The following is a 24,623-nucleotide window of genomic DNA, read 5'->3' as shown; positions in this document are numbered from 1 at the left end:
AACCCTAGTTATTGCTCTGATACCAATTCTAGAATTCAAAGATAGTAACACACAAACTTTAAAGAAATAACTCTTCTTTATTGCTTAAGAAAATCACTCAAAACTTAAGCTTCTCTCACAACTCATAAGTATTGCAACATCTCTGCAACTACTTATATAATAGTGTAGAAGAAAACTCCTAATTCTCCTAGAACTAGGTCTTTAGATAACTCCTAAAGACAAATGGAAAACTTCCTAAAAACCATTAAGTATTTCCTAATTACTCTAGGAAATATTCTAAGCTAACTTTATCTCTAAGTTAACTTCAAGCTTATCCAACAAAACACTTGATAATCCGGGGGGATCGGTGCAAATCCATTTTCCATGGAACATGTTTTTCAAAGAAGTTGCTTGCAGGGCAGAATAGACTAAAGAGAATTCATTATATTTTTTTTTTTTGGGTAAGACCATTGTATTCATTTAATGGTTTCATATTCCATTGTTTTAATTATTACATTTCTATTCAATGATTGATCTTCAAGATAGTTTAAGAAGTTGACCGGGTTTCACTTAGTAATTTTAAATTTATCCAAAAGTGTATGGTTTTCCTAAAACGGATTTTTATATGCATAAAGAGAAGTTAATTTAATGATTTAGTTGGGTTTTTCATATTGTTTTCCAAAGAGCAACCAAATGACCTTCAATCATTTTTCTTTAGGATGATAACGACCTTTCTTTTCTTTTTTTCGTTCTTTCTTTTTGTGATGAGATCTCTCTGAAAATTCTGCCAGTCTTCGAAGTCACCTGGTTGAATATGATATTGTGGAATTATTCCTACTTTTTTTTTTAATTATCCGATCTTTGAAAACCCTAATTCAGCCATGGTTCTTGAGCTTCCATTTTTCTCAACATCCGAGAAATGTTGCTTGAATCCACCTTGATCTCCACGTCTTCTAGCCAAACTTTTACCTAATTCCTTCTTTTGAAATCCGGTGATCTTGATTCGAGCTGTGATTTAACATCTTCTTGCTTTTCATCAATTTCATGAATCATCTGATGATTTTAAGCACTGCTGTTTTATTGATTGCGATATAGTTGTAGTTGTGAATTGATGACTTTTAGTTTTTCCTCGATCCAGATCATGTACTGAAGATGTTGCATGATCCCAATGCATCCGTGGACAGTCATAAGTTATGATAGGATGGCTAAACAACGATAACCTACAATTTTAATAGAAAACACACCATTTAAAAGATATATGATCTTCTTTTGTATGTGTGTATCTATATGGCCGTTTTTCATGGTCAATTTTTGTACAATTTTTGTTTTCTTGTTTCTAATATTTGAAATCTTAAGACTAACTATGTAGGTAATTTTACTGAATCACGAAAATATATGTGTGTTCCATTAGGTTTCTGACCCTTTTTCGACACAACCTAGAATCCTTCAAGTCGTTTAGTATGAATCAAGTACTGGTCACTTAGTTGTTTTTCTGCAAAAATCTGATCTGGATTGGCTCACAGATCTGGTCGATTCTATAATTTTAGTTTATCTCAGTCCTGCCAAGTAAGACCTCTAATTAAAAGATACTTGATTTTAATCGAACTCATAATTATTCAAAATAGTATATCATAATTTTGAGATCCTCTGAAAAGTTTCACAGGTTTTTGCACTGTTATTATTCTAAACCCTTTTGATGGCAGTAACACTAGATTTTTGTCTAAGGAAGTATAGATAAAGACGAGTGGCAATGTGATGAAGACAAGTGGCAATGTCATAAAGACAAGTGCCAAATGTGATGGATAATCACAATATTCCTTAACACTGCCCCTGAGTATTCATCATCGTTAATGTGTTGTATGTTGCCTCGTTAAAATATTATCATGGAAAAACATTATCATGGAAAAACTTAATGGTACAAAAGCCATGACAAAAAAAAGACTACAATCATGCAACTTTCCTGGATATAATTTTCCCTTTATAGATCTTGTAGACGACACATTCCAATGTTATGAACATGTTTTCTGAATGTCATAGTGGGAAGTGCCTTTGTAAATAGAATATGCTGCATTGTCACTTGAATGAATGTATTGAATATCGACTTCCTGATTCTTCTCGAGCTCTTGGATATAGGAGAAAAAAGCTTGGAGGAATATGCTTCGTCCTATCACTTTTGATGTAGCCTTCTTTTAGTTGACTGACATATGCAACATTATCTTCGAACAATTTTGTTGGCTCTTTATTTATGGCTGTTAGCTTGTTTCTTGTATATGATGAGTCATAGATCTGAGCTATACACATTTTTTACATACCTCATAAAGCGCAATATTTTCTGCATAATTTGAGGAAGTGTCGACTATTGTCTGTTTTTGAGATCACCAAGAGATTTTGGTTCCTCCAAAAGTGAAAACATATCCGGTTTGTGATCGAGCGTTGTGAGGATCTGATAAATAGTTTTCATCTTCAAAACCGACTAAACCATGTTTGAAGTTGTTAGGATAAAATAATCCTAAGTCACTTGTTCCATGAAGTAATGGAATATATATTTTATTACATTCTAATGTTTGCGCATGGGGGACAAACTATATCTTGCAAGTAAATTTTGTAGTAAATGCTATATCCGGTCTGGTACAATTTGCAAGATACATAAGTCTACTAATAGTACTCATGGGTACTTCAAGACCTAATATTTCTTTGCTATCTTCACAAGGTCGGAACGGATCTCTTTTAGTATCGAGCGATCTATTAACCATTGACGTACTCAAAAGAATTGTTTTATTCATGTAAAAGCGTTTTAATATCTTTTTAGAATAATTTGATTGATGTACGAATACTTCATCTCGAAAAATGCTCTAGCTATTTGTCATCCAAGACAAAACTTTGTCTTTCTGAGATCTTTTATTTCAAACTCTTCTTTCTTATGGATTCTTGCATCATCAGTCTTCTTTTGAGTTCCAATTATGTTCACGTCAATCACAAATCATGATAAAGATTTCTCAATAAAGATGTAAGAATTTAACATCACGAGTTTGTTATTTTATTCTGCTACCAAGAAAACTTGCATTAATTATTAATTATGAGAATAATATGATAAGATATAAAGCCCAACTTGTCGCAGATATTTATGGCATGTGATAGCTTATGATTTCACCAAACATATATTCCAAGTATTGATTGGAAGATTTAGATATTACATGATTGGAAGAAATGGGCTTCTCATCATTTTAAATAAATCTTACGTTTTTCATCATTACAAAGTGCAAATACTCAAATATTTTAGATCAGTGTATGCTGTCTGATTATATATTCAATGCTTATATGTTAAGTTTTGGCTTAGTAAACCGGGTGGGTTTGAATGTTTGATCAAAAATCAGCGGCTGCTTTATTTTCAATGCATTCATCTTGTTGTGATTAGTATCCAGACCATCACCAACTCTTGTTGATTACTGCTGGTGACAATACTGCGTGTGGTGTAGGGTTAATCACTTAACCGGATCCAGAATTGGTAATGAGATTTCTTAGACTAGAAAGACAAAAAAATGCTTTGGCCCCTTAATACAAAAATATTTAACTTGTTAAAAACACTTCTTATTGAAAACATTTTTTCTTTGCAATCAGAAATCAAAAAGGAAATTTCCTGATTACTATTTTATTTCCTAGCAAATGCTATTATTTGCTAGGAAATAAAGTAGTGTCTAAGAAGTGTTTTTAACAAGTTAAATATTTTTGTTTAAGAAGTGTGTGTGCGCATGACACACACTTAGCAATGCACAGCATTACACACTTTGTATAGAGACACTAGTACTCTTAAAATAATGACTTCTAAATTAATTTTAAATTATATGGCGGTCCCAAAGCAAAATGCTTAATGGGCTAATTAATCATGCTTAAATTTATCGTAATAAATAAATCCAAAAACAAAGAAATTCAGTAAGCGTTACGTAACTCTAGAACGTTTCCATGGATGGAATTAAACTTTTTTTTTTTAAAATTCCATTAATATTATTCAGGTGATCCAGCCCTCTTTTTACCACAGCTAAACCTAATCTCTACACAATGTTACCTTACTCTCTTTCTCTTCATTTTTGTTGTTGTTGCAGCTAACTTCACACTGTACAACATCAGATTCAAGATAAGAAAACCAAAAATTTTGTTATTACTTTTTTTGCTTATATATACTTACATTTTACTTATATCTTGCTTATGTTTTGCATACATTTATTATAATGCAAAGATTTCAGATTTTGATTTAACAAAACTAGGACCATCACAAGAGAAGTCACACGTTAGGACTTGGGTCATGTGCATGTAGAGATATACATGTATGGTGACATATACATGTAGAAATACATAAACTAACAATAGTCTTTGAATTGGGCACCAAAGTAGGTTAAGTTATTCTCTTCTCTATTGCTAGTATTCAAACTCCTCATCGTCAAGGTTTCTCTTTTGATCAATAGTTAATTTGCAGTTAATAAAATAATCAACTGCTTTAGTTTAGTGTCTTCATCCTCAAGCCATTTATACTTCAAGAGTGACGTCTATATGTTTGGTGTAGTACTGCTAAAAGTAATGACCGGATTAAGAGCACACAACCCAAAACAGCCCAAACAGGCAAGAGAGTCTAGTCGACTGGGCACAAAGTGATTATAATGGACAAAGGAATCAAAGGTCAATACACATCCAAAGTCGCAGCAGAAATGGGACGCATCATACTCTCTCTCTCTCTCTCCTCTTCTACCGCCAACTTCATCGAGAAATCAATCACAACCCACAGGTGAATGTGATGTTCACGTTGCTTTACTATGGACTCAACCTTGGTATGTCGCCCTCTATGACAGAAAGTAAGGATCTTTCACGTTTTTTTAATATCTGATTGGATGATGACTCTCTCTTTCTCTCTTTCTGTTTCTCGAAGCTTCTTTTCTATGGGAATGTGGAAGAAGAAAAAGACAACAAAGACAATTTCGGAGATGTGCATTCAACATCCAAGAAGAAGAAGTGAAGAATTATCAAGCTCTAATTCGGGTTTTCGGGTCTAAACCCAACTCGAATTTTGTTCGGTTCTACATGGGTTCTAATTTGAAATTAAGGAACCAACCCGAATCCAAAAGGACTCGAAACGAACCGAACCAAAATTTTCATGAGACCCATATGGATCCAATTCTTCCCTACCCAAAAGACCTGAAACCCAAAAATCCGAACCGACCCAAACCACAGATCTGAATGCCTAGGACGAACAGATACTTAACGGAATCATCTTATTATGTAAAGAAGAATGATTCAAAGTTAGTAATTCGCCAAATTACAATATATGTTAAATAAATCGATAAGATTTTGACACGTGTTTAATAAAGTTTTAATTATATTTTTAACAAATCTTATTAAAAAAGAACAGTTCCTAATCATAAAAAGTAAAAGAAAAAATTATGTTTAGATTAAGGAAAAAATAATAAATCAAAATCAAAGTTTATAAAAAATAAAAAATTATATTTCAGTTTACCATAAGAGAAACTAAACAATAAATTACAAATTCGTAACCAAAAAATATCTTGGTAATGATTTTAGTGCATAAGCTGCATTTGTAATTTTTTGTACTCATGTTAGGTTAATACATAAAATGATTATTATTACATTAATGTAGTTATGTAGAATAGGCTTTCTTTAATTATTGTATTTCTATTATTTTATGTTTAAATAATATAATGATTGTTTATAATTTTTTTTTTAATATAAAATATTTATAGGGGTGATCTTATTTTGTTTCAAATTTTTTTTTTCATGGGTTATAAAATATTAAATTATAAATCTGCATATATGTGAGTACTTATTTAGACGCTAAACATTATTTTAATTCATAAAAGTGGTTATTATTATATCATTGTAGTCATGTTAGAATATGTATGCTTTAATCTACCCTTGTGGATAGCGTGGGGTCGAAAAGTTAAGGCGGATTCGGAATTTGGCGCACCAGTCGTTGAATGTTACTGCGATGAACTGCGGTCCATTGTCGGTGACGATTTTGTGCGGCACTCCATGCCGGCATATGATGTATTTCCATAAAAATTTCTGGACGTCCAGGGCGCTGATTTCTGGGTACGCTTCAACTTCGACCCACTTCGTGAAATAGTCCGTCATGACGAGGATGTACTGTTTCTAGCTCGTTAATCAGTATAGGGGTCCGATAATATCCATAGCCCATCTCATAAAAGGGTATGGTGCCATACTAGTTTGGAGCAGTTCGGTAGGCACATTGATCATTGGGCCGTGTCGCTGGCATTTATCGCATTTTGTGACGAACTTCTTGCAATCCGCAATCATTGTCGGCCAGAAGTAACTGGCCTTTTACCTAACTTTTTCTTTTGCCATTATTGTGTTTATTCATAAAATCTGGTGATCTTGGCTCGAGCTGTGATTTAACATCCTTTTGCTTTTCACCAATTTCATCAATCAGCTGATTATGATGATTTTGACCATTGTTGTTGTTGTTTTATTGATTGTGGTAGAGTTGTAGTTATAAATTAATGACTGTGGGTTCTTTTTTGACGATCAAGATCATGTACTGGAGATGTTGTGTGATCCCAATGCATCAGTGAATAACATCAAGTTGAGATAAGATGGCTGAACAATGATTCACCACCAATTTGTTTGTATAATTTCAATTAATCCAACATATCCATTATTATAATAGGAAACACTTCATTCAAAAGATACTTGGTTTTCTTTTGAATTTGTGTATCTGTATGATCGTTTTTCAAGTACAATTTCTGCACAATTTATTTTTTGTTTCTAGTATTTTAAATATCAAGATTGGCTCTAGAAGTATTTATATCGAATTACAAAAGTAAAGGAAGCACAACTCGTGTTTAGTTTATCTGGAATTTAAAAGTATCTTCGTCTTTCCAAGAGATCCACCACAGAGCTGATCCGGATATCATCTTTCTTTCGGAGACTAAAAATTCCAACAAGTTCGTTTTGAAAAGAACCGAAAGCCTACTTTTCCCAAATCATTTCATTGTGACGCCTCATGGAATTGGTGGTGGAGGATTGATCGTCGTGTGGAAATAAGACATTGATCTCAGAGTAATTTCTTCTTGTGATAACTATATCGACACTCAGATCAACTATAACGGCAAAAGATTTTACTCTACCTTTATTTATGACCACCCCAATAGAAAGCTAAGGAAATAAACCTGGGATCATCTTATTGACTTGGCTTCGATCAGAGATGCACCATGGTTCCTCTCAGGAGATTTCAATGATATTCTCAGCAATGAAGAGAAAGTTGGTGGACCTGCAAGATCAGAAAATTCCTTTGGAGATTTCCGAAATTTAGGTGACCTATATGACTTAAGCCACGAGGGTAATCCACTATCCTGGAGAGGCAACATGAAAACTTACAACATTTAGAGCAGACTGGATAGGGCGGTGTGCCTGGGTTGAGGTGTTCCCAACAGGGAGATGTGAGTATCTTCGATTTGATTCCTCGGACCACAGAATCACTTTCTTTGACCCATCCAGGAAGAAACGGAAAAAACATTCCGGTATGACAGACACCTAAAAGACAATGAGGAGGTCAAAGAACTCGTTTCTACCATCTGGTCTGAAGGCAAAAATTTGAAGGTTAAACAGCGTATAGACAGATGTAGATTTGCCATTATCCGTTGGAATCAACAACAACAACAACGAAACAGCAAAGTTCTCATTGAAAGACTAAAGCAGCAGCTAGATGAGGTACTCTTGGATCTGACAGGGATACTGAAATTCAAGCAATCAAAGCGGACCTTAAAGCTGCTTACCTAAAAGAGGAAGCTTTCTGGAGACAACGAAGCTGACAGCTTTGGTTAAATCTTGGGGACAAGAACAATAGCTTCTTCCATGCCTCTACAAGGAAAAGATTTGCTCTTAATAAATTTGCTCTTATCGAGGACAGTGATGGAGCTATTTTTTATGAGGAAGACCAAAATGTAAAGGTTGTTTCTGAGACTACTATAAAAGAGACTTTTACCTCAAAAAAGGCAAGTAACTCCTGGCTACACTCCATTGTTGATGATGTTATAAAACCCCTGGTCTCGGAAGAAATGAATCAATCCCTTATACGCCATCTAACACCTGAAGAGATAAAAAATGCCCTTTTCTCAATCCATCCGGACAAGGCTCCTGGTTCAAATGGCTTTTCAGCCTGCTTCTTCAGATCTAACTGGATAGTGTTAGGCCCTGAAATTGTCAAAGAAGTCCAAAGTTTCTTCAACAGAATAGGAAGCATGCCGAGAACCATCAGTGAAACACATATAAGGTTAATCCCAAAAACTAATGGAGCAAAGAAGATGACAGAGTACAGGCCTATAGCTCTATGTAATGTTTATTACAAGGTGATCTCTAAGCTACTATCTCGGAGGATCCAACCTATTCTAGAAGAGGTCATATCTGAAAGCCAGTCAGCCTTTGTTCCAAAGATAGCCATTTTGGATGATGTTCTCATTACGCATGAAATCCTTCATTTTCTAAAGACATCTAAGGCTGAGGAAAGATGTTCAATGGCAATAAAAACAGAAATGAGTAAAGCCTATGATAGGCTGGAATGGAATTTCATCAACAAGGTCCTCCTACAAATGGGTTTCCATGAGAAAGCAGTAAACTGGATCATGCAATGTGTTTCAACTGTATCCTATTCATTTCTAATCAATGGCTCACCAAGAGGATACGTCAAACCACAAAGAGGAATCAGGCAGGAAGATCCAATATCACCTTACCTCTTTATTTTGTGTAGTGAAGTGCTGTCTGGCCTTTGCTACAAGGCGCAAGAGAAGAAAAACTCCAAGGCATTCGGGTTGCCAAAGGTAGCCCGCAGATCAACCATCTACTCTTGCTGATGATACGATGATATTCTGCAAGGCGAATGTAAAAAGCTGCAAGGCGTTGAAGGAAATCCTGAACAAATATTCATCAGTCTTATGTCAGATGATAAACTTCCAAAAATCCTCAGTTTCTTTCTCAAACAAAACGCCGCTCACAAAGAACATCAGAATAAAGCAACTGCTTTAGATTGAGACAGAAGGAGGGATAGGAAATTACCTTGGACTCCCAGAGCATTTTGGAAGGTCGAAGAAAGATCTATTCAGTTCAATTGTTGAGCGCATCAAACTAAAAGCAGTCAGCTGGTCCACGAAGCTCCTATCAAATGCAGGAAAGTTAGTTATGCTCAAGATTGCAATAGCATCTATGCCCACCTATGCAATGACCTGCTTTAAATTACCTCAATCTCTCTGTAAGAAGATCCAATCAGCTTTTACCCGCTTTTGGTGGGATTCAAACTCTGAAAAGAGAAAAACCTGCTGGATCTCCTGGAACAAGATGGCGAAACCAAAATCAATGGGAGGACTGGGTTTTAAAGACATAAACAACTTTAATGATGCTTTGTTGGCAAAACTTAGCTGGAGGATAATCAGAAGCCCGAACTGTCTGCTAGCGAGAATTCTGACTGGAAAGTACTGCTGGGAGGCTCCCTTTCTGGAATGCGCACTACCATTTGAGGCCTCACATGACTGGCAAAGTGTTCTAATTGGCCGAAAACTCCTTCTCAAGCAGCTAGACTGGGCTGTAGGAGATGGAAACAGCATCAATATCTGGTCTGATCTATGGCTGTCATCTAAGGAGAGGGTCTAACCCATGGGACCTCCGCCTGAGTCCCTCCAATCCACCAAGGTTAAAGATTTAATAGAAAATCAAAGTGCACACTGGAACTTGGAGGCTATTGATCTAATCCTCCCCAACTTTAAACAAGCCATCCTAGCTATCAAACCGAGTATCCTAGGGGCAAAGGATAAAAGAATATGGCTAAGGCACCCTTCAGGAGAATACACTACCAAGTCGGGCTATTTTTCTGCATCAGAGAAGGGAGAAAGAGCCTTCTTACCTTGTAATATCTCCCCTTCGGACTGGAACTTGCAAGTGTGGAACTTGAAAACAGTCCCAAAGGTCAAACTGTTCCTCTGGAAAGCAATCCATAATGCACTTCTTGTTGGAGATCAATTGGCAATCAGGCAAATTTCAGTGGAAGGAAGATGCGGCAGATGTAATGAAATAGAGACAGTAACTCACCTGCTCTTCTACTGCCCCTTTGCAGTCGAGGTTTGGCAAAATCTCTCCTTGTGGAATGGTTTTGACCCGACAGCGATCTCAGACACCATATCAGGCATCCGCAAAGCAAGAGAGTGCTTCTCTCTCCCCCCCGACAGGGCTGGATAAAGGAACCTTATCCTCTTGGATTTGATGGACCCTATGGACATCGAGAAATCAGCACATCTTTAATAATCACAGACTATCAGCTGAGGAGACGGCGGTGAAGGCTATTGCCCATGCTCGTGAGTGGAGCTCTGCGCAGATCCAAGCCTCGCCCTCAAGTCTGACTTTTCCTCCGCCTCTACCCCAAAATCCCGAGCCACTTAGTGAAGGGACCTATATTTGCTACACTGATGCATCTTAGCATGCACAATCAGGATTAGCAGGACTTGGCTGGACCTTTGAGAAAAGCCAGTCCGATTACTCGAAACATTCCTCCTCAGCATCCAATGTTACATCTCCCCTTATGGTGGAAGCATTGGCTATAAGAGCTGCTATGTTCTGTGTGAAATCTTTGTTTCTCAACAAAGTAACTATCCGGTCAGATTCCCAATCCCTGATTCGATCGATCACTGCCGGCGATTCGATTTCTGAGATCCATGGAATACTCACCGATATCTATCTTTCTATCCCTTGTTTATCCTCAGTTGTGTTTAGTTTCATTCCCAGAACAGCAAATGTCAACACTGATTCAATTGCAAAACGGGCCTTGATGGGCCTGAACGTTGTAATCGTTTAATTTCTATCGCACAAAAAAAACTCTTTGAACAGAGTCTTAGAAGTAGTCATTTTCAGAGTCGATATCTTCAAATTATTCTTCTTCATTAGAAAGAGGATTCCAGTCTCCATCTTGTCCTCCCTCTTCTTCAGAATCCTTCAAGTCATGTTGTTCCATAGACTCTAGCATCCTCTGAGTCATTGTGAAGTGTCTGGTAGAAGTACGCAAATCCCCCTTACTCCTTGAGCATTACCTGGTCACCCCATGCTTCAAACGCAGCTTTGAATGCCAGCTTCGAACGCAGCTTTGAATGCCAGCTTCAAACGCATGGTAATCCACAAACTGATCACCATGCACATGTTTCATCTGCAACATCATCTTCATCCTCAAACTGATCTTTTTCAACAACCTGATCTTCAAAATTATCATCGACATACTCAACAACCTGATCTTCAAAACCATCATTGTCATCATCGTCATCTTTATCATTACCATCATTGACGAGGCTGACCTAGTCGATGAGGTCTTGTATAAGAAACACAATATTCTTCACACAAAAAATTGTTTGGCTTCTTAGCTCTTTAAAGTATATAAATTTTTTAAAACACTTACTAAACGATAAGAAAAACACTTTTTTTTGCTTCTGCTAACTAATATTGAATACTGATTACTATATTTACTAGGAAATAATAGCATGATCGTTTTTCATAGACTATCTTAACCAACTAGTTAGAATAGTTGGTTTATGTTCCTACCAAAAAAAAAAAGAATAGTTGATTTATGTAAGCCGACTAATTAGATTTGGTTCATTGTAATTCATTGTAAATCAGAGTGTGTCCTCTGGTATATAAAGAAAACCAATGTAATCATCATTTTCAACAATTAATAACAGAATCACTTTTTCTCTCTTCGACTCTTTGTCATGGTATCAGAGCGAACTCTCAACAATCTGCGATCTTCTTCGTTTCCTTTAGACAAATTAATTCTGTAAATTAATATTAAATTCTACGGCGGCCACAATGCTTGATCGGCTTATCATGAATTCAGGGTTTAAAAGAAGGTTGTGTGTGTAACTTTAATTTTGAGAACCTGAATTTCGGTTTCACGCGCAGGTTTCAGCTGGAAAGTGCATGAACCAGATCACCTTGTTTTCAAGTATTCAATTATGTAAGTAAAGCAAACTAACGCTTCCCTTCCATTTCGCATTGTGCTATTAAAATTTGACATTTTCTTTCAATTTGGAAACTTATTAACAGACTAATGACTTGTTCATAAAGTTTCAAACTTTTAATGAATCTTAACATATGTTTGGCTCGATTACACTCTAGATGCCTCTGTCTAATCTATGTCTATTAGTTTCTAGAAGCTTCGAACCACGATCCTTGAACTATCCGACCGTACGCTGGATGGAGAAACGCATCTTTTCTTGTGGATTCAGTGGTGCAAAGCCAAGAGGCGCATTGATAGTTGTAGAAGGTCTTGACTCTTGATCGCAGCGGGAAATCAATGCAGTGCGCAAAGCTTCTCTCTTTCTTGGAGGGTTTAGGGCATCCGACTCTGGAGATTTCCTGACAGCGAGACTAGTATCGGGCAGATGATCATATAATTCATCTCCTTTTCAGTGCCAATCGTTGGGAGAAGAGATTTCTCATATTCTCTTTAGCTTATCTATATTTAAGATTCCCTTTCTTCTTAATTCAATGCTTATGACTGAGTAAATTATCAACATTTACAGGTTATTAGGAAAAGGTTAAATCAGGAACTACTCTTATCGTTGATCATTATCCATGTTCTGGTGTAGCTTTCTCATCAGATAAATCTTGAAATGGTTGTGGCGATGCATGCAGATAATTGATGCTGATGAAACTATGGTGGAAGTAGAGGAGAAGATTTAAGAAATGGTATTAGATAAAGTCAAAGAGTGTGCTAGTGGAAAGCCTTTTTCTCTCCTCTGGTGGCTTCTATTTTCACACTGAAATTTAAAGCCATGACATTGGTGGATAAGTTTAAAGATGTCGCTTATATATGTGGCTTGAGATGGCTCGACAACAACTTTCTTATTGTCAAGGACAAAAAAATGGACCCAACCATCTCTTAAGCCAAATCCTCATAGCTCAATGCACCAGGCGGGTATAGATCCCGAGACTGTACTGTGGCAGGGTACTATTCTACCACTACCACTGGACTACTGGTGCTTGTTGCGTAATTATCTTTCATTTTATATTTATTTATATAAATTTGCAGTGATGATGATTGTCTATTGATAACATCAGTGATAACTATCTTTCACTTTTATATTTCTATATGAAATAGAGATTTGACTATATCTACTGTTGATATGATATGTCAAAATCTCAAATATCAACCTATCCTTCTTAGTGTCATAATCTCATCCCATTAGATCTTACGGAATCTTCAATCTCAAGAAATTGTTTGTTAGAAAGATATTCTTGAAAGATGATTTACACACACAAAAAAAAAGTGGCCCCATGGGATTGTACAACCGCTTGAGGAGTAATTCCCTAGATCACATTTGTTAACGAGAAGGCAAAACACACTAGCTAAAAATAGTAAGATATTTATATCCTAATATAAACTTATATTCATATATATAATATATAATATATTCTAATATAAACTTATATTCATGTATCCATCGAATTAAATTTAAATTTGAATATATACCATGACAAAAAAAAAACGAAGTTGTGCAATTTTTTAGTTTGTATATATTGTATGCTCATCATAACGAAACTCTCACAGGCAATCTCTACTGCTAGGTTTAGGTTGCTTGTGAGGAAAGACATCCCTCCGGACAATAGGGTTTCTTATATTTTTTGTATATAAAATTTAAACATCACTAGCTTTGAACCCAAAGCCTATGTACATTTCTCACCTCAACTTCTCCTTCAAAAACTTGTCTAAAGCATTTTGTTTATAATCAAATGTACTTGTGATCTCCATTGAGATAACAAGAATCGTCTCCATTCAGTTTCAACACATTCAATCACTGACAAAAAAAAATTAAAAAAAAGTGGCGCTCATGGGAACATACAACCGCTCGATGTGTCCACGAGAATGGACCGAGACCATCTATCAAGAGAGATAGACTTGCCCTTAGGACCCTTTGCTAGAGGGAGTATGTACCTGTATGGGAACACTTGGTATATATAGGAAATATAGTATTCATAGAAAGTATACGTTAGTGTTTACGTTAGAATCCCTCTGATTATATCTTCATTACTATTGTATATTATATTATCTTACTTGTACAACTCACTCTGGGTATATAACAGAGCTCTATGTATCAATACAAACACACGATTTCCATATCATAATATGGTATCAGAGTACTTTTAGGTCTTTGAACCTATAATTTTTTTTTCACCGCTGCATCTTTTCTTCTCTTGTCTTCTTCTTCTTCGTCCAAACTTTTCTTCTCTATTTCTTGTTTCTTCTTCTTATCATCATGGCTTCTAAATCCACAGCAGATCGTACCTCTGTTTTTAATGCTCAAGATCCACAAAGCACGATTCTTTCCGTCGATATGTTGGGTATCACAAAACTCACCAATCTCAACTATCTTATGTGGAGTAGACAAGTACGTGCCTTACTTGAAGGACATGAGTTACATCACTTCATTGAGGACACCGGAGCTGCTCCGGCACCGACGGTGACGCAGAATGGAGTTTCGTCAACCAATCCTGCGTATGTTCCATGGAAACGTCAAGATCGTTTGCTTTATAGCTCGCTCATTGGTGCGATCTCCATGCCGGTTCAGTCAGTGGTCTCCAGTGCCAATACAACCAAAGGGGTGTGGTCCATATTGGCTACTACCTTTGGATCTGGGTCTCGTGGCCATGTTCGTCAGCTGAAGCACCAGATCGACACTGGCGTTAAAGGTACAAAGACGATTAGTGAATATCTTCATCACATGAAATCTAAATTTGATGATCTTGCTCTCCTTGGGAAACCCATGGATGCTGATGACTTTACGGAGAAGATTTTGGCTGGTCTTAGTGAAGATTACAAACCAGAGATCGATGCTATTCATGGGCGTGACTCTACCATCTCTTATGCTGAGCTGTATGAACGTCTCCTTAATCGTGAAGCAATGATTATGTGCAACAGCTCCACGGCGGTTACTCCAATCGTGGCTAATACTACTGATACTCGTCCTCGTAAACAATGGCGCAACAACAGCACCAACAATCAAAATCATAATCAAGCTCGTCCACAGCAATTCAACAACCAGCAACGTTTCTCCAAACCGTATTTGGGACGTTGTCAAGTATGTGGGATACAAGGTCATAGTGCGAAGTACTGTCCTGACTTTCGCATTGTCAAAGGACCATCACAGACACCACAGAGACAACACCAACAACGAAACAACAATGCATGGAATGCGGCTCCGCAATTTCAGACATGGCAGCCGAGTGCTAATCCAGCTATGCTCTCAGATTCGTCGACATGGCTGGTGGATTCTGGAGCCTCTCACCACATGATATCAGACTTGGCCAATCTCTCCATGCATAATCCATATGAAGGAGGTGATGGGGTTCTTCTTGGTGATGGTTCTGGTTTGCACATCTCACACTCTGGTTCTTTATCTCTTCCCTCTTATACTCGTCCATTCTTTTTAAATAACGTCTTATGTGTTCCTGCACTTGACAAGAACTTGATTTCTGTGTTTCAATTATGTTCTACTAATGGCGTAGCTGTTACGTTTACTCCAACATACTTTCAGGTGAAGGATTTGCAAACGGGGGCTCTTCGTCTAGAAGGGAAACCTAAAGATGGGACGTATGAGTGGCCGAAAACAAAGTCGGCAAAACCACCCTCATTAGCATTTGCTTCTAAAGTTCAAACTAGTTTATCTGCTTGGCATTCTCGTTTAGGACACCCTGCATTTCCAATTCTTCAAAAATTAGTTTCTAAATTTCAATTACCGATTGTTTCCAATGCTTTAATGGCTCAGCCTTGCAATGCATGTTCGATTAATAAAATGCATAAGTTACCTTTTCAAAATTCGTCTTTACAATCTATTCAGCCTCTTGATATAGTGTTTTCTGATGTTTGGACATCTCCAATACATTCAGTTGATGGTTTCAAATATTATATGATATTTGTAGATCATTACACTAGGTACACTTGGTTGTATCCATTGAAATTAAAATCTCAGGTCTTTGAGATATTTACCCGGTTCAAAGCATTGGTTGAAAATCGATTTCAAAGCAAGCTTAGAACTTTATATACAGATAATGGGGGTGAATACATTGGTTTACGAGAATTTCTTTCACGTCATGGTATTTCTCACATGACAAGTCCACCGCATACGCCTGAGCATAATGGCATTACAGAACGTCGTCACTGACATATTGTAAAAACAGGGCTTGCTCTGCTTTCTCATGCATCTATGCCTAGGTCATTCTGGACGTATGCGTTTGCGACGGCAGTTTATTTAATCAATAGAATGCCATCACAAATTCTTAATTATGAAAATCCTTTTCAGCGTCTTCATTTGGGTGCTTGTGTTTTCCGTGGCTTAGGCCGTATGCATCAAATAAATTAAACGCAAGATCAACTCCATGTGTTTTCATAGGGTATTCCAACACGCAAAGTGCATATTTTTGTTTAGATCGTACTACATCAAGGATTTACACATCTAGACATGTAGTGTTTCATGAATCGGTTTTTCCTTTTGCACTTTCATCCAACTTAGAAGTGCAAGAGTCTAATGAATCTAACGATATTAGCCAACCGTCTGTTTCTGTTGTTCCAGTTTTCTCTCCTTTCGTTTCAGTACAGGTACCAACTCAGGAAAATGTATCCCCTGTTACAACAACAACAACACCAGTTAACTCGTCACCAACAATTGCGCAAACTCTGTCATCATCAGCTCACACAACAGTTCCGACAGAGGAGTCTTTACAGACTTCACCTGAGAAGACCGCAGAAGCTTCAACAGAACAGTCTCAGCCACAGGCTTATCAACCTCCATCTCAGGCTGTTTCACCTGTCATCACTGTCACAGCTCCTACACCTCCTGTTCAGCAAAGCACGAGACAAAGGAAACCAGTGCAGAAGTTAAATCTTCACACTTCCGTCACACAAACAATGGAGAAACCTCCAACCTTGGTGGCACAAGCACTTAAGAGTCCTCATTGGCGAAAAGCCATGAGTGAGGAGTATAATGCTCAAATCGGCCATAGAACTTGGGATCTTGAAAATTTACCTACTGATTCTCGTTTTAATGTTTTAGGTTGCAAGTGGATTTTCACCATTAAACGAAATCCCGATGGAACAATTGCTCGTTACAAGGCTCGTCTGGTTGCAAGAGGATTCACGCAACGGCCAGGGATAGATTATCATGACACGTTTAGTCTTGTTGTGAAACCAGCCACAATAAGGACCGTTCTTAGTGTTGCTGTCACACACAATTGGCCTATTCGTCAACTTGATGTTAACAATGCATTCCTTCAAGGGACTCTTTCTGATAAAGTCTATATGATGCAACCTCCAGGTTTTGTCGACAAAGATAATCCACTCGCTGTATGTCGCTTACGGAAGGCTATTTATGGTTTAAAACAAGCCCCGCGAGCTTGGTACAATGAGCTGCATAGCTTTCTCCTACAGTCTGGCTTCTCGAATTCTTTGGCCTATGCATCACTATTCATCTACAACAAACAGGGAGTTTTAATTTATATGCTTGTTTATGTTGATGATTTAGTTATCACAGGCAATAATAGTTCATATACAAATTGTTTTATTGCATCATTGTCAAAATGGTTTTCACTAAAGGACCTTGAAGATCTCTCTTTCTTTCTTGGTATTGAAGTTCATCGCAATGAAACCGGGATGCATCTGACACAAACTCGTTATATTGCAGATTTGCTACACCGGACAAAGATGGAAAGCTGCAAACCGGTGACAACACCAATGTGTCCGAACTTTTCTCTCACACTGACTTCGGGTACACCTTTGGAGGATCCAACAGAATATCGCATGGTTGTTGGGAGCTTACAATACCTCTCGCTTACACGCCCTGATATCTCGTTTCCAGTTAACAAGCTCTCTCAATACATGCATAAACCAACCACAGAGCACTGGAACGCCGTTAAAAGAATCCTCCACTCGCGACGAAGGGAATTTTTCTTCATGCCAAGAACACTACAACTCTACATGCTTTCACCGATGCAGATTGGACTGGAAACAAAGATGATTACACATCCACTGGTGCATACATTGTTTATCTCGGACGTCATCCCATCGCATGGTCATCAAAGAAGCAAACTGGTGTAGCTCGTTCATCCACAGAGGCGGAATACCGATCACTTGCTTCCACCACAGCGGAAGTTATCTGGATCCAATCGTTATTATCTGAGCTTGGGGTTAACAACAATACGTCTCCGGTGATTTATTGTGATAATATTGGTGCGACGTACTTAGCCGCAAATCCTGTCTTTCACTCACGTATGAAGCATTTGACCTTGGATTACCATTTCGTTCGAAACTATATTCAATCAGGTCAGCTTCGGGTCTCTCATGTTTCTTCGCAGGATCAGTTGGCTGATGCACTCACAAAAGCGTTATCAAGAGCTCGGTTTGAGTTACTTACAGTCAAGATCGGACTTGCATCTCCACGTCCGTCTTGAGGGGGTGTATAGGAAAGATAGTATTCATAGAAAGTATACGTTAGTGTTTACGTTAGAATCCCTCTGATTATGCCTTCATTACTATTGTATATTATATTACCTTACTTGTACAGCTCACTCTGGGTATATAACAAAGCTATATGTATCAATACAAACACACGATTTCCATTCCATATCATAATAGTATACACTTGGTTAAGCAAACCTTCTTGTCCCAAGCTACCATGTCCCGCGAAAATTGTTGGGTCAGTAAACCGATACAAATCCGGTTTAATCTATATGGTTTATTACAACTCTTGTTAGTCTTGTTATATTAAGAGAGATGATTAGGCTATATATAATTATTTAACTATGCGATAAGATTAGGAGATAAGATATATCCCGAGATATAGAATATTTACATATTCGTATTTATCTTAAGCTTGAGGGCAAAGCAAGGCTTCTCTATATATTGTAGTCGAACTTCCCATAATCAATAACACAACTCATTCAGCAATCTCTAATCTTGTCATGGTATCAGAGCCTCCCTTTGGCCTGTGCTAAGATTGCTTGATAAAAAAAACAAACAAAAAAAATAAACAAAACCCTAAACCTAACGCAGCCACCATGGAAGACAATCGTCAGCTCACCACTGCAAACAAAGAAGTTGCCCTTGTCTCACCGTACTTTCTCAACACCACCAACAGCACGGGACATGTGCAAACAACAATTCTTTTGAATGGTGCAAACTATGAAATTTGGTCAAAACTCTTCACCAATGCCATGAGAACTAAGTGCAAGCTTGTTTTTCTCGATGGATCTCTTAAGAGACCAGCAGAAGGAGATGATGCAGAACGATGGATATGGTAAATTCCATGATCATCAGATGGATATACGCGAGCGTGGAGGAGAAACTTTGCTCATCGATATCACTTGTTAATGAAGCTTCCGTCATGTGGTCCAGCATACGGAATCGATATGGAGTAGAAGATGGAACAAAGGTGCATCAACTACACACTGATTTGACAGTGTGTTAGCAGAACAACGACTATGTTGAAGATTACTTTGCCCGTCTTAAGTTGATTTGAGATGCCTTAGCCAATAGCGACAAGGGTTTCACATGTTGCTGTGGCACGTCAAGTTGTACCGCGATGAGGAAATACAATAAGAAAGAGGAACATGCGCAGATTCATCAATTTTTGATGGGTTTGTCTAGTCAGAAATTTGGGACGACACGGTCTAATCTCTTCACCCCATGACTTGAATCTGGATAGTGTATACTCCCAGATTATTCAAGAAGAAAGACATCTTAATGCTACGCTCATCGAAAACATCCCCACCAGTCTTTCCACCAAGGCCTCTCCATCGGTGTCTTGACAATCGTTAGTGTGTACTCAATGTGGTCGAGTGGGTCATCAAAAAAGTGGATGTTTCAAAATTATTGGATATCCAGAATGGTTTGAGCAGAATCCACAAGCAAGTTCGAACAAAAGCTCAAACACACGCGGACAAGGCAGAGGTAAAGGAAATCTTGGAGGCAGTTCATCTCAGCCTCGAGCCAACACAGCTGCTGATGTCTCCGGGGGAATTCCTTCCTTAACGGACACTCAGTGGAGCACCCTAGCCGATTTTTTTGCATCACGCAAATCAGCACCTTCAGCACAGTCTGACAAGCTTTCTGGTAACACCGAAAAGCTTGTTTTATATGGAACTGATAGTCGTTTTGATTTGATTATAGACTTTGGCGCCTCTCACCATATGAACCGAGCTTACCAAAATCGCTCCATGTCCCATCAAACTGCCCAACAATGGGGTTTCTTGGGCTACACGACGTGGAACTCTCTCCCTTGGATGGAAACTGATTATTCGTCATGTTTACTACGCACCAAAACTGTCTATTACTTTGATCTCTGTTGCTCAGTTGTTGCGGGATTTTGCAAGTGTTGTTGTATTTACAAAGCGTTTTTGTGTAAAACAGGACCAAGCTTCGAAGACTTTGATTGGAGCGGGTGAGGAGCGTGACGAGGTTTATCATTTGGCTGGTGCAATCATTCCTAAGGCAAATCAAACCTGCAAGGTGGATAGTCGAGATTTGTGGCATCGCAGGATGGGACACCCCTCTTCTAAAGTTTTAAGTTTGCTTTCTGATATTGAAGATTTTCCGCATAGTTCAAGTGTTTTGGATTCTTGTTGTGACATTTGATTTCGAGCTAAACAACCTCGTGTTTCGTTTTCTGATAGTATGAATAAAGCCGATGATTTGTTCACTTTGATTCACTGCGATGTTTGGGGTCCATATCGGACAAAGTCTACATGTGGATCAGTATATTTTTTAACCATTGTGGATGATTTTTCTAGAGCTTTATGGACTCACTTACTTGCTGAAAACTCATCTGTCCCTACAGTTCTCCGAAATTTCTTTGCTTGGATAGAAAGACAATTCAGAAAGAAAGTAAAAACAATTAGAACAGATAATGGAACAGAATTCACTTGCATGAAGGCATATTTTGCGGAGCAAGGGATTATCCATCAAACATCGTGCGTGAATACACCTCAACAAAATGGAAGAGCAAAAAGGAAACATCGCCACATTCTTAATGTCACACGAGCTCTATTGTTTCAAGCTCAATTACCAACAAAGTTCTGGGGAGAGAGCATTCAAGCAGCTACATTCCGCATAAATCGGATGCCTTCTCCGTTGCTCGGAGGAAAAACACCTTATGAGCTTGTTTTCAACAAAGCTCCATCATATGCTGAGATTTGTACCTTTGGCTGCCTGGGCTATGCATGAAAAGTTCGACGATCTAATGATAAGTTTGAAGACCGCAGCACAAGTTGCATATTTTTGGGATATTCGTTTGTAAAGAAAGGATGGTTGGTCCTTGATCTTCATACTGAGAAAACATTTGTTTCGCGTGACGTGATTTTTCACGAGGAATTTTCCCTTACTTGGATCATTTTCGATGACCAAGGATGTTATAACTCAGGAGGAGTCATCTCTTTTATCTATCGTTTCTGTGCAACACCCATCAGAGCATGTCGCTTCTTATACATCATTTGGAAACGATGAGAATACCGTGTTGATCGCCACCACTCATGTGTCGGTCGACACCACTCCTGTATCGGTCGCCACTACTACAGTGTTGGTCAACACCTCCTCTGATGCTCCTATGGACGAAGAAAATCTTGTGAATTTTCCACCTGATCCCAGCAAGATACCTGATATTTCTTCCGGCGTTGGTATTGCTGAAGCAGTTGAGGTTGCTGAACCACTTGGACGTGGTCATAGAGTTTCGAGACCACCAGTGCATCTCGAGAATTATGTTGTCTATGGCACAAAAGCAACTGATAAACTCTCTCGCGCCTCACCTTCATCAAACTCCACTCAAATGCCTTCAAGTAAGTGTTTACATCCTTTTTCAAATTTTGTCTCCCTTGACCATTTTTCATCTCTGCATAAAATGTTCTTGGGAGCAGTTAGTGCGTGTGACAAACCAAAGTCCTTTAAAGAAGCAATGAAGCACGAACACTGGCGCCTGACCTCAAAGGACGAGGTTCATGCATTAGAGTTGAATCGCACATGGGATGTTGTGGATTTACCTCTAGGTAAACACGCTATGGGGTACAAATGGGTGTTTAAGATTAAACTTAAATCAGACAGAACCCTGTAACGATATAAAGCTTGGCTCGTCGTTCTTGGGAATAGTCAAGAAGAAGGTACTGATTACGATTACGTTTGCCCCTGTAATTAAGATGACTACTGTTCATGTCTTCTTAAAAGTTGCAGCATCAAAGAACTGAGAACTTCACCAGATGGACGTGTGAAGTTCAGAAAATCTCGATGAGAAAATCGAAAAAATCGCTTTGTAGTCTTATCTAAGCCCGGTTTCACCTCAGCTGATAAGAATAAAGTGTGTAAGCTGAGAAAATCGCTTTGCAGTCTTAAACAGGCCCCACGATGCTGGTTTGCAAAGTTGTCTGCATCGCTATTGAAATTTGGTTTTGTGCAAAACAAGAAGGACTACTCTCTCTTCTCCTATCACCGAGGCACCTCTTGTATCTACGTACTGGTTTATGTGGACGATCTGGTAATAGGCGGTAATGAGTCAGCTCTTATCTCCAAATTAAAAGCTTATATGCACATGTTTTCATATGAAGGATCTTGGCGTGTTAAAGTATTTTTTGGGTTTGGAAATTTCTCGAAGAAAGGATGGTATCTATGTTTTACAGCAGAAATATGCTCTGGATATTATCTCTGAGTATGGTTTATCAGGTTCGCGACCGTACGATACACCACTTGAGAAAAATCACACGCTAGCCCGAGACGAAGGTGAATACTTTTACAATCCATTACGATACCGTCGACTTGTTGGACGATTGGTTTACCTGGCTTTCACGCGTTCTGATCTTAGCTATGCGGTTCACATACTTGCTCAATTTCTGAGAAAACCAAGGAAGAAACACTGGGATGCAGCGACTCCCGTAGTGAGATACCTTAAAGGTGCACCGGGAAGAGGTATCTTTCTCAACTCGAATCCGGATCTTCATATTTCTGCCTACTATGATTCCGACTGGTCATCTTGTCCAATTAGTTGGCGATCGCTCACTGGTTTTGCAGTTTTATTCGGTGATTCTCTGTCTCATGGAAGACGAAGAAGCAAAAGGTTGTCTCACATTCTTCCGCCGAAGTAGAGTATCGAGCGATGTCCTATAGGTTTTCGGAAATCCAATGGTTTTTACAGCTTCTCCCTGTGTTTAACATCAAGCACCCAAGCCAGTTTCATTCTATTGTGACAGCAAAACAGCTCTTGATATCCTTCGAAATCCAGTATTCCATGAACGCGCAAAACATATTGAAAATGATTGTCACATTATTCGTGATGCATTCCAGGCAGGCGAACTCGCACCAGCTCATGTTCGCACCAGAGAATAACTAGCAGACTTGTTTACTAAAGCTCTCGGCAGAGTTCAGTTTTCATATCTCCTTGGCAAAATGGGAGTTCGGGATCTACACTCGCCAACTTGAGGGGGAGTATGCGATAAGATTATGAGTTATGAAATATCCTGAAATATAGAATATTTACATATTCGTATTATTTTAAGCTTGAGGGCTAAGCAAGGCTACTATAATTGTAGTCAAACTTCTCATAATCAATAACACAATTCATTCAGCAATCTCTAATCTTGTCATTAACAAAAAAAATAGGTTATCTATATACTTATTTGTGTAGTGATTTGCTTACATATTGCGCTCACAACGAGTTTCACAGTCTTTCGCTTACGTGTCAGTTCCAGAATGAGTTTCGGCCGTAAAAAAGTCCGTTTAGCCCTATTTTCCAATTACGTGTCATTTTTTTATTGGTTCTTATCTGATGACGTGTAAACAAAAAACTTAAAACCAACCGATCTAAATTATTATGGTTTAATGCTTAATTCCGTACTGAATCAAACCGTTTTAAAAATGAGATAAAACCAAAATTTAGGGAAAACAAAAACAAAAACGTTTTTATAAAAAAAAAGAAATTTACCATCTATAATGTCTTCAAAATAAACAAAAATGTTTTTATAAAAAAAAAACTAGAAATTTATCATTTCTAATTTCTTCAAAATAAACAAAAAATCTATTAAAATAAACAAAAATGTTTTTATAAAAAAAAATAGAAATTTACCATTTCTAATGTCTTCGAAATAAACAAAAAATCTAACTAAAATGTTAACTAAAATCTAACGAAATTTAGGCTAGAATATCGCTAAATATCATAGTGTTTACGATTTCTTTTGTTTATAGGATTTTCGATTTCTTATAGTTTAGTATAAAGTGCCAGTTCCAGAATGAGTTTCGGCCGTAAAAAGACCGTTTAGCCCTATTTTCCAATTACATGTCATTTTTCTATTGGTTCTTATCTGATGACGTATAAAAAAAAAACTTAAAACCAACCGATCTAAATTATTATGGTTTAATGCTGAATTCCGTACTGAATCAAAGTGTTTTTAAAATGAGATAAAACAGAAATTTAGGGAAAACAAAAACAAAAACGTTTTTATAAGAAAAAATAGAAATTTACCATTTATAATGTCTTCGAAATAAGTTAAAAAATTTTATAAAAAAACTAGAAATTTATCATTTCTAATTTCTTCAAAATAAACAAAAACTCTATTAAAAAAAACAA

At 37.7% G+C, this 24,623-nt stretch overlaps 1 pseudogene; it reads left to right on the top strand.

The window, feature by feature from the left end:
* The first annotated feature begins 12,225 nt into the window (after nt 1–12,225).
* Nucleotides 12,226–12,795, top strand: LOC112087874 (annotated as a pseudogene).
* Nucleotides 12,796–24,623: the final 11,828 nt, after the last annotated feature.

Source organism: Eutrema salsugineum, unplaced genomic scaffold (genome assembly GCF_000478725.1).
Source record: "Eutrema salsugineum unplaced genomic scaffold, Eutsalg1_0 scaffold_8, whole genome shotgun sequence".
NCBI classification, from domain to species: domain Eukaryota; kingdom Viridiplantae; phylum Streptophyta; class Magnoliopsida; order Brassicales; family Brassicaceae; genus Eutrema; species Eutrema salsugineum.
Note: the sequence above shows the minus strand (reverse complement) of the source record. Positions and strands in the feature narration are given on the sequence as shown.